Source organism: Heliangelus exortis, chromosome 1 (assembly GCF_036169615.1).
Source record: "Heliangelus exortis chromosome 1, bHelExo1.hap1, whole genome shotgun sequence".
Classification (NCBI taxonomy): Eukaryota; Metazoa; Chordata; class Aves; order Apodiformes; family Trochilidae; genus Heliangelus; species Heliangelus exortis.
In genome coordinates, this window is record NC_092422.1 from 54,395,852 (window position 1) to 54,408,066 (window position 12,215).

Here is a 12,215-nt window from a genome sequence, read left to right on the forward strand (position 1 = left end):
ATATAATTTCAATGCTATCAGTGTAAACCACTTAATTCATGGGGTTTTGTGGTGGTGGTGGGTTTTGTGTGTGTGAGGGGGTTGTTCATTTTGGTTTTTGAGTTGTTTTGTTTGTTGATTTTTTTGTTTTGTTTTGTTCCCATTTTGGTTTTTGGTTTCTTTTCTTTTTTTAGCTTGGTTGGTTGGTTTTTGGTTTTGTTTTTTGGTCTTTTTATAGCAAGTTATTGCTATAATGCTCTATTTTCAGGAAGACCCAACAATTTGTTAGAGTGGTTTCAGTTTTTAAAAACTGAAGGAGCTAATTTTATGACCAAAACAAAAATCAAAGTGTACTGAAAGTTCTTTCACTGGTGTTTGGTCTCAAAGATGACTTCAGGGCTCCTTTTACTTTCACCTGTGACAATCCAACTTTGTTTTTGTGCCCCACAATTGCTTCCTTTAATAAACAGCAAAACTATGGGTGTAAAGCTGAAGCTAGGTTCTTTTGCTCTTATAATCTCAAATTATGAACATTACATCTAAATTTTATATTAATTACTAAGGCAATTTAGAATTATTTTAGAATCATTCATTCTTTGTGACTATTTTGTAGATGACTGTTTTAAGGAAGTGTTATGACTGTTGAGACACCTACAGCATTTCAAAGTGCAGCATACAGGGAAACTTTTATTAAATAGTGATGCAAGGAATAAAGAGGATTTTTTTTTATTAACTCCCACCACTACTAGTGAGCTTTCTGTTTAGACAATTACTGCTGTGAGACAAAAATGTCAATTTATCTTGAGTGAATTAAGGCTTAATTAACCTTACTTTCCCTCAAGGCCATTGATCTGGAAACAGGGAGTCAGTAATTGAATGTTGTAGCTACCACAGCCCTCAGTTCTTTAAAACATGTGATTCATATTCCTGAACTATCATGGGAATAAGTGTCTTCTGGCTCTTAACAATCATTTTACTATAGCTTTCAATATATCAAAAAAGATTAAAAACCTTTAATGGTTCTAGTATGAAAACATTCTGTTGATTTTACATAGTGACATTATAGGACAAGCTTATTTTTCTTTTCTATAATTTTATTTTGCAGAGTTGAATCATTTTTATAGTTACCTTAGTATATAGGACATATATGGTATATATAAACTGGATTATATCCATAGATCTACTATGGTATATATATATTCCTGTATATTTTCTGTCATTTTTCCTGGAAGAAATGTAACTTTTGGCTCCTGATAAATTAAAGAGCTTTTGTTTGAATATTTCTAGGTAAATTCCTAGATTTCTATTTCTATAGATTCATGCTATTTGCAAGCAATCCACTGAAGAACTGAACTCTGGACTTCTAAAGAGCTTCCATTCAATTTTATGAACACTATCTGGTATCTTCTCTCTAGAATAAAGATGTCTGTCAATTTAGATTTTTATGGTGGCTCAGATTACAGTTCTTACTCAGACTATGAAAGATCCACCTATATTCCATTTTTGCTACCCTGAAGATCTTAATCTGCTTTGAAACAACATTTTAGGAATCCTGAAGCTAGAAAGGGAGAGCAACTGTGTCTGTATCTATACCCCAGGACTGACCTCTGCCCTTGAAGCCAGAAGACATGGACCTTTCCAAACCCTGCTGGATTACTAAATGTCCCTCCAAAACACTACCCTTGGATGTTAACTGGAACTTGTAAGTGGGATCTGGCTTGTAATGACTCCTGAGCTAGGCTCTAGTATAGTCTGGGATCATGAAGGACTGAAATTGTCTCTGGATTGTTCCCAGTACATGACAAAAGACACAAGAGGCAGTACCTGAAAAGTTTCCTGATGCTGTCTAATTTACTGCTGTAGATGTCGTCTACACCCAGACATAGCTGAATCATGTACCTTCAGCCTCCATCAGGCCTTCTGCTCCTATGATCTGGATGGTCTGAACATGCTTGTTGGGCTGTGATATCAGATTTTTTTTGGGTTTAGAGATGCTGCTGATGTTTTTAAAGCTTTTCTATTGAACTGCAACAACAACAAAACCCTTTCATACCCTTCTTGTTTAAATAACAGCAAAAAGGTTCTTTATTCTTTATGGCCTTGTAGAAAAATAACTGCACAGCAAGCTTTGATGGACTCTTCAGTCTGGCAGACTGGTAAGCAAAGAGATTCCAAAGGTAAAATGAAGATTTTTGCCAGATCCTAAAATGCTTCTAAATCTATTGAATTCATTGTTCGTATTTTTTTTTTTTTAATAAAGACAGGAATTATCAAGTGCTATTATAAGCCCTTGAGTGTGGCTGAATGTAGAAAGTGATTTTTAAATCTATATTCTAATATTTTTTGGTGTGTGTGAACAGTGTCAAAGAGGCACGTGTGCTAAGGGAAGAATTTTCAAATCCCCATACAGATCTGAGAAGTGTGCTTTGTATGATCTGAGACAGTGCTCTTTGTATGGAAGATTTACAAGCTAAGATACAAGTATCATAAATCCATTGAAAATTTCAGCAGAATTCCAAGAAACTATTTTCAACAGATCAGAACACAGAGTGAGAAGTCATAAACAAATTGTTCCAATGGTACTGAATCTCCAGGTGAAAACTGGAGAATTGAGTGGACATAAAACTTTACTGGAATAGAACATGAAAATTAAGATAGCCTAACTGTAGCAATAGGACAGTGAGATGTCACAATGACTTTTTGATTAATATAATTGAATGAAGACAGCTCTGCTCTCTGAACATGGAAGTTTTCACTTATGATCAATGATAGTTTTAACATGCACACTGATGCACACTACTTCAGATTAAATTTAATCTTCAAAGCTGACAGTATTTTCTATTTTGGTTCCAGACCTAAATAGGCACACAGTGCCAATTGCAACAGCTAAGTTTTTTTAGTTGTATTAATAGGGTTAGATTTTTTAAACTTAAACTATCTTAAAGATGTGGTTCAAAAGGAACCTGCATAGGCTGTATTTGCATTCTTATCTGAAGACAGACCTGGCTCCAGCTAAGTCAAATGTTTCTTTCCATTACTTTTACTGCCCACAGAATGAATGTGGCATTTCAAGATTCAGGGATTTCAGTGGCATATGGAATCTATCCACCCTCTTCCAACCTTTACAGGTGACCTAGCAAAGTGTGATGTAGCAACCTTGCTCTCTTCCAAACATACAAATTCATAAAATAATAGTATTTACAGTAGCTTGGGTTTATAAATTCCTCTCTTCTCTGAACCACTCTGACTTGATGTCTTCTAGGAAATAACTAATTCCAAAATATAAGCTTTTTTTTAAAGTTTGTGTAACACAGCTAAAATTATTTCGCCTTGGTCTCCACATCATGGTAGCAAACTCCAATGCCCTATTGGACGTCACACAGCTCATTAGCAATGGATGTTTAGCATGTAGTACACAAAATGTTATAAATGACAATCCTCCTGTTGTGCATGTGTCTACATGAAAATGCCTACTAGTCCATTTTGGGTTCGGCCAGTTCTCTGTAAGAGTAATTGTTTTAGCCATTGTCATTTTCTTACTGCCAGGGCCAGCTGATGATCTGGCAGAACACTGTGCTCCACAGTACTGAAGAATCCTCATAAATCCAGTGACATTGGCTGGAAAGTCTGCATTATATAGGCAAGCAAGAGAAGATAATGAACAGTAATAAACATCCATCAATGAACACTTAGGTAAAGAATTACTTCAATTTGTGTGTATGTCAAGATAACAACTCTGCATGGCAAACTCCATCTTGTTCAGTGCCAGTCTTTGGTCTCAAACTTTGCATGCATATTCTCAGATGCTCTGTCGTTAGTGCAACACTTTTTATCTAGCAGGTGGCTGACTAATGAAAAGACATTCACAGCAGATGCAGACTGGCATTTACAGATGCAGACTGTAATCCTGGAAAAATCTTTAAAAATAGATTCATCTTCCTCCTTTGCATCACTACATATTACATATAGGAGTCTTCTTGCTGTCAAAGAAGGGAGGTGTGGGTGGCCTTAGGCTATTTGGATGTGGGTGTGTGGATGTAAGAAGGCTGTTTCAGCAGACCATTATAGTGTCATCTTTTAGCTAGGCTGAAGCTTTATTTTTCATTTTTATATTTTTTCATGGGTTGCAATGGGTTTCATAACTACATTTCATAGAAAGGTGGTTCTGCCTATTGGATTTTTAGGAACATTGCAGAAAATCAACTCACTAGAAATTTAGTTGAAACTTCTCTTTCTTCTGTCCCTTGTGCTCCTCTGCTGTGGCAGCTAAGAGCTCCAAACTATTACTTCTTACGAACCATCTATCCAAGAGAGTTAATCAAAAGCAAAAAAGGATAATGATAGTGGGTTTTTTACCTCCACAAAATGAAAACAAAATAAAGCAAATACCCATTAAAAAACACATTTAAGGAATTTAAACACACTAAGCATCTCAACTCACTTGCTGCTAAGACATTTGAATCCAGCAACATATGCCTGGAAAATTCAAAAAGTTTTTGTTTAAGTTTTACTATTTTGGGATCCATGTTAAGTTATATCTGACTGTTGAAGACATTTCAATGGCACTACTAAACATACTTTCCTTGTGTGCAGTGCAAAACATAATATGTAGTAGAAATTGTTGAAGGTAAACTAAAACAAAACGAAACAAAATAAAAAAAATAAAATCGGGTTTTTCTTTGCCCTTTTTAATGCAAAAATGTATAAAGATGTTGCATAAGAAATGGGTACATATTTTCTTAAGAATATAAGACTTTCTGGGCTTACAGTAAATATATTCACTACAGTAAATACATTCACTAAAACAGAAGCTTTCTAGTTGATTTCTCAATCCAAAAAGTACAGGTAAACACCACCAGAGGACTGACAAGTTACTTAAAGGGAGATCAATTACTCAGCATTGCACAGACAGATCCTGAAATACACGCATTGATAGAATAACAGAGTGGATAGAGACCACAAAATGAAGCAGAGAGCAGCCTAAAGAAGAAGAATGATGTCTGGGAAAAGTTAAATGTAAATATAAGGAGGGAAACACAGACATGAAAAGCAAATCAAAGTCTTTCCTGAGAGTTCTCTCAGCTGAGAATAATGTTTGTATAGGTACATATTTTTTCCTGGATGTTCATAAATTAAACATATTCTAGTTAAAAAGAAACGTCTGTGCAAAGGGTAGACACTTATGCTGGTTGTCTCAGCTAAGCTTTGATCACAATAAGGTGAACAGTCAACATTTTAAGCTTCTAAATAATCAGAGAATTTCACAGTAAAATGTTCTCTAATGTTAGCTGCCTGTGTTTACATTGACTCCAACAACATTTAGAATTATCACCTGCAGAATCATGCGTAGGTTTGATTTGGTACCAGTCATGGTAAGTCATACAGTTTACTGCACAGGTTTTGGATCAGGATTCATAAGCACAGATTATTTTCTGGTTTTCTTTTATTTTCTGTTTAACTTTTTGTTGTTGCTGTTGTTCCAATAGATTTGTGGAATGCTTCTGCTTCATCTTTTCTGCTTTCACACGTACACTTTTTGGATCTTTTATTTGACTTTAAGTAATTTCTTACCTGTTCTTAGGTAAGTAACTGTGTGGAGACAGCATGGAAGCTCAGATACCAAAACGTTTAAAGCACAGATTTATGCAAGTTCAAAAATTACATGAATTTGCTGCTCTTGAAGAGAGATGATGCAGTCCAGGAGAAGAGTCAGGCAGGCAAGCTTAGTCTTATCTGATCTATGCTGTACAATGCAATGCTTTGGTGTCATAGCCCTGAGCCACCCCAATGGGCTACTAAAATGTAGTTCATCTACAGTGGGTTATTCTGTCTTGGTGGCAGGAAGAAGTGTACAATGAAGCTAACTCAGGTCCCAGTGCAGGAGAGGAGGTCCTTGTGGTTGCCTCTTCTGTTATATTATTGCCTTTGGCTAACATTGGCAACTACCATCTGTATTTGAGAGCCCCGTGCTTCTGCTGGGAAATTTAATTGCAAAGTTACAAGAGAAAGCACCCATAATAGTGTAATTGCTGTAAAAATAAAACACTTCATGCACCAGTAATGATTATTCACAGAAAATGAATGGATGTATATAACCAGGAGAACTGATGTCCCATGAGGGAGTCAAAAAAAAGAAAACATGCAGTCTTCTATAAACATCTACAAATTCCATTATTATGTAGGAGGCAATGAGAGAAATCCAACAGAGAAATCATAAACTTGATCAGCTTTGCTTTGTATCAGCCTATTTGTTAAACAATTTGTATTTTTTCACTTGCTTATAATAAATTTGGAAATAAGCTGGCATGGATTGGTTGTATAGCAGTTTTCTCAAGGAATCATTTAGAACTGCCATCATTAATTGATGAAGCATATTCACAGAATTTTTGTAAGGTAGTTCCCATGTTCATTACCAGAAAGTCCAGGGAAAGACTAAGCAGAGACGACTACCTGATTTCTAGACAACTTTGATGCCTGCACTGCACTTCAGTGTGTGACATAGGTAGATTCTTAAACTCAGTCTGTGCTGGAAATCAATTGCTTTTCTGAGAAATTGAATTAGAAATTGATGATATTTCTGGACTGAAGTATTGATTGTATACTGTTTTGGAACTACTGGTCCACTTGATTTGTACACCTGTAGAAATAAAGCAGCCTACACTTTGAATATTTCATTATATTTGATTTCCCTTCCATTAGGCATTCCTATGAGATTTCATATTTTGCCGCAGTCAGTTGTAGTCCTATATGACATCTAAAATTATTACTTTAGACAGGAGAGTGGTGGTTACAATGTACCATATTACTGTAGACAATTAACTGGATGCTATTTCAACAGATAAGTGTCAGAAAGTGGGTAGTGTTGAAGAGAACAACAGTAAGAGGCTAGTAATTATATTTCTGACAAAAATATGTTTACAAACAAAAGAGAATTTCAAAGATAGATGTATAACTATATACATAGCATTTGAGTGTCTATGTTCAACAAGCATTCAAGAGAAGGGAAAAACATGAGCCAGGTATTTTACATCTTAGATTTACTTCATCTTGAACCCTTACCTTTAAAACAATAAATATAGGCAACATAGGCAACCACCAACTTTTTTTTTTTTTTTTTTTTTTTTTTTATGAAATATATTATAATATAACTTTGAATTATTTGAATTATTTTTAAGCTGGAAAAGCAAATATTCTTTCATCTTGTACATGCAGGTATGGATGTTGTGCGAGTGAAGGCAATGGAAATGTTGTTCATATAAAACTATATTTTTCCACTTGGAAATGTGATGACAAACGTGGGTGAGTGTTATTCTGTCTAGGAGAGTGGAGTCAGCCTGTTCTTAGCACAGGCAGATTTAACAGTACATCTTTGCTAAAGCAGGCGCCTTACTTATGTCACATTGTCCATCTCTTACTCGATGTGAAGCAACTGTTACAGCCACTGAACTCCACTGATTTGTTAGACACAAAAACTCACTGTACACCTAGTTGAAAAGAAACCTTCAAGTTGGCACATGTCCATGTCCTGAACCTCACCTAGCATCATTCATTTGACAGGGTTAACTTGTTACTTAAACTACACAGAACTTTCCACTGAAGTTGAAGGTACTAAGCTGTTAGTGTACTCTATGACTTAAATCAGAATTTACTGGCCAGGCACTGTAGCACATATTATTTAGCAGTGAGCCAATACAACTGCCATTGAAAAACTTTTTTTTTTTTTTCATCACCTTTCCTTACCTGCTAAAAGAGGCACTTGTTACCTTTTATCAAAGGTTAAAAGGAGAAGAAAAAAAATCAATATTGAATGCTAGGATATTTATCAAGGCACCAGAAGTTCTGGGGCATTAAAATCTTAACTGTACATGCATATAAGTTCAGAAAAAAAATTGCCACCCAGGGACCGGTGAAAAGGAAGAGAAGGTACGGATCTTGCCTACAAAGAAGTGAAATAACCCAGACAGCCATGACTAAAGAAGAGATAAAACAGTCATTCAATTAAAAGATTTAAAGAAGGAAAACTCCTTCATGTTCTGTACGTGGTCCAAATATTTTCTCTGTCTCTCCTGCTCCCTTTGAGATTTCCCTTGTCTAGGAGCCCCTCCAAAGCAGTCTACCCCTTGTTAAAACACAAAAACATAGTATTCCCAAAGCAGCAGAGAGAATCTTTCTGCATTCCTACTATGGTTAATAAGCAGTGTAACCCAGCAACCAGACAGAAATTGTACTGGAGATCATAACAATGCGGATAGTCCTTCTTTCAGACCTTGAGGATCCCCCAAATCTAATAGAAAGCAAATAAATAAAATATTGAATGGTATAGGCGAAGCCAGTATTTTGTGCATAAAATGAACCTAGGTAGTACTTTATTATGCACACTCTATACAGTTTCAAGCAATCAGACCACCACGACTAAGCTGCTCTTTCAAACAGCCAAGTACATTTGTTTTCCTGCAACCACACAGCAAGATTTATCAGTTAATATTTCTGTTTGTGCCTACAACTGGAAAAAAAAACAAACCAAAACACACCAAACAAAAAAACAAAAAACAAACCCCAAAAAGCAAGCAGAAAAAACCCCCAAGGAAAACATGAGAGGAAAACATATTAACAAATTCGGTTTTGTTTTTATAAACCATGTTAAATGTCTTAAACGTTTAAGTGTTATCAGAATGCATATGAAAAACAAAGAACAAAACACAGTAGTGAAATAACAGAGGTTCAGAGATCTCACACTGCAGAAATCACTTTCTTTGAGCAGTGTTTAGCAGCTACTTGTACAAGCCTGGATGTGTCTGGGGAGATAATATAAATAGATGCCAAGCCCCAGACTTTGACTGACTGACATTTTGGCACTTACCAGTAGATGGCTGCAATTTCTAGTTGCTGAAATGGCTCACTCAGAACTGTTCTGTTCCAAACAGCTGCTGGAAATGAACCAATCCTGAAGACTGTTGCTGCTGAGATTGTCCTGCCTTTGCAACAAAGAAATACGTACCTAAAAATACAGCAAGAAAATAGTTTATAGACTGCAGCCATGTCATTCAGTACTTGTAGGAATCAGTAGACATTTACAGTTTCTGGGTCTCAAATGCCCCTCTCACTCTTGTCACATTGTCCACTAGGTATACATCCAGTTAAAATATCTGTGTGAGATCCTCAGCAGAAATTGATATTGCAGGAGAAATACTTCTTACCTTAGTTTGTATTATCAGAATTAGCACTTTTAAAAAATAAATACTGACTTCTGTTGATGTGCTTGATATCCAGTTTTTGAAATACTGTTTAATCTGGGTTTTACATTGATGAGGTTAGTTTAATTTTAACAGAATAAATATTTAAAAGTATATAAGTACAGTTCTATCCTGGCACAATAAATTTTTAGGGTGTTTTCCCTATATCAGTGCTTCATTATCACTTAACCTGCTGCAAAAATGTGAACAATGTGTGTGAATCACATGAAAGGCAAACTGTGTAACTGAAGAGAACAAAGAAAAAGATGAAGAACAGTTACAGACCACAAAAAATACAATAAAATGCAATAAGTGGTGTTCCAGTAGGCACTGAAAAGTCCACTTTTCATTATTTTGGGAATTTTTTAATGGAGAGGAAAAAAACTCTGTGGGGAAACAGTGTCCCAAGGCCAAAAAGATACCACATGACATCCAAAGGTGATTTTAATTCAGTCTTATGGAATGTAGAGGTGTTGACTAGATGGGTGTCCTGGGCATGTGTTAGGGAACAGAGCTGGACCACATCCGGTCAACTTCCTACATGTGGAGTGAAGGGGTTGCAGACCCTGTGGGCGTATGCAGGACTGTTAAAGTTTTGTTATTTTGTGTACTGAAAGACCTATTTCCTCTAACAAAAAAGTAAAAAAAAAAAAACCCAGAAATCATTTCAGTCTAATTTTCAAAGGACATTTTGGAAACAGAGTCTTAATGATGACAAGCTCATGTCTGAATATGCTGAAGTAGTTTGGAAGGGGATGCCACATTATATTCTTGCTTTCCCCCACTTGGGATTCAGTGACATGTTAAAACAGCATCATGTATTGTTGATACATGACATCTTGGAGGACAGTTAACAATTATATGGCTATCTCCTTATTTTGTTAAGCATCAAAAGAAGAACCTTCTTCCCCTAAATAAATGACCTTGCATAGCTCCTGGTAAGTGCCCTTCAGGTAACACTGGTAGGAAGATTCAATAGGTTACAAATTCTTCAGTTTTCTGCAAGGACAACTGAAGGCTGATAATTGTAAATACAATCAGTCCATCACATTTCAGTTCTTTACAAATATAATCTTTAAACAGTGTTCAAATAGAAATATAAAACAAAAATATACATTCTATCTCCAAAACATGGAACTTTTTTTTTCTTTTTTTTCTGTTTTTTTTTTTTTTTCTTCTCACATAAATACTGGCAGTATTCCAGTAATTATCCACTAAGACATTAATTTTTCTAGTCTTCTGATTGTTGTATGTGTCCTCTGTCCCCACCAGAGGAGTCAAACTCATCCACACACATTTTGAGAACCTGAGTATTAATATAGCAGTGTAGAAAAAGAAATGCTGAATGGTGTTACAAAATTACAGGTATGGACACACCTACCTGAGTATTAGAACTACCATATGGTACAGTGTTACTTCCATGTTATCAGCATAAGTAGCCTCTCTAGATACTATTCTCTGTCACAGTTATAGAGGTAAAACAGAATAAAACATTGTAATAGGCATGAACTGAAATGTGAATAATGAATGTGTATGCATGTGTCTTAAAAGGAGGTAGATTTTCTTCTTTCTTACTGATGCAGATAAAATACTTTGAAGAAACAGTTCTGATGCTATTGAAATGCTCTTATTAGTTGAGAAAACAGATTTAGAACAACTTGTCTAAATGCACATCAGTTCTTAACACTTTAATATAATTCAGAGTATTGATTTTTATTATTAAACTGCATTGTAATGAGTCATAGATAGAAACAAGCATCTGCAGTATATACTGCATTACAAAACAGATATAAAAATGATGCAGTTCCACTGCCTATCACAAATTTAAGGTAGTAGCTATTGAATTTAAAATAAATTAAAAAAAAAAAAACAAAAAACAAAACAAACAAGCAAAACAACTCCCTTTAGTAAAACCTATTATTCTTTGATTGTTTTTGATGCTGAAAGATTACAAGATAGGAGGTTAGATTATTTTTACAGTTGAACATTAGAAGAATAACTCTTTTTGAAGCCCCTAGCAGGAGAAAAGGAATCAAAAATAGTAACTTAGTAGAACCAGGAAAGTCATTTGCTCATGAAAATTGAATCTCAGCATATTTGCAATCTTGTCCTCTGTAAATTTAAATTTTAAAAACTGCTGTTACTGGTCACTAGTGCTAAGACTTAAAATATCATCTTCAGAAGAAAGTGAGATAAGAAATTAGTAACTCTTTTAGAGAAGTTTCTTCTTCTTTTTGGGGGGAGTCATGTAGGAAACCCTCTATGAGAGGAATGGACTAAGTTTGGTATTCATTTTTAGAGTACATAATATAATGATGTCAATATCTTTGACAACCTGCAGATGATGCCACAATGCAACTAAATGTCAGAGAAGTTTGTGACAAAATGTAAATTAAAAAATCAAACAACTAAATCCAACCATAGAAGCTTTGCTTGGTTGTGAACTCTTGACTTCATTGTGCTCTCTGCCTGGTCCATAATTCTACTACTCAAATCAGAGATATAGATCAGATAGGATTTCTTTCATTTAAGGAGATGGAATTATCTGTAGAAGGATACATGCGAAAGACTCAACACGTGCAATAAACTGAAACTTCAGTTTTAACTTTGGATATTTACTTGTGAAGAATCTTGAAAAAAAGAGTTTAACTGTCATGCCCCAGGCACGACAAAGCATTGAATTTTACTGCCTGTAAAGTATGGGTAAGAGGATGACTGGGGTGAGGCAGGAGCTGAAACTGCTGTTTGGTTTCCTCTTGCTCCTAGAACTTGTGCCAAAGACTCCTGGAGCTTTGCAAAGTTTCTTCCCCACATAACAGTAACCCTAACAATGTAACCCTAACAGTAACCCTACTGTCTTTCTGATGGAATTTACATGAATTAAAAAATTAATGTCAGAACAAAAAAGTAAGTAGTAGAATAATTAGAGAGTACCTTCTACTTGGACAACAAATCAAAATAAAAACATACATTATAAGAGAAAAAAAAACCCAACAACAGTCA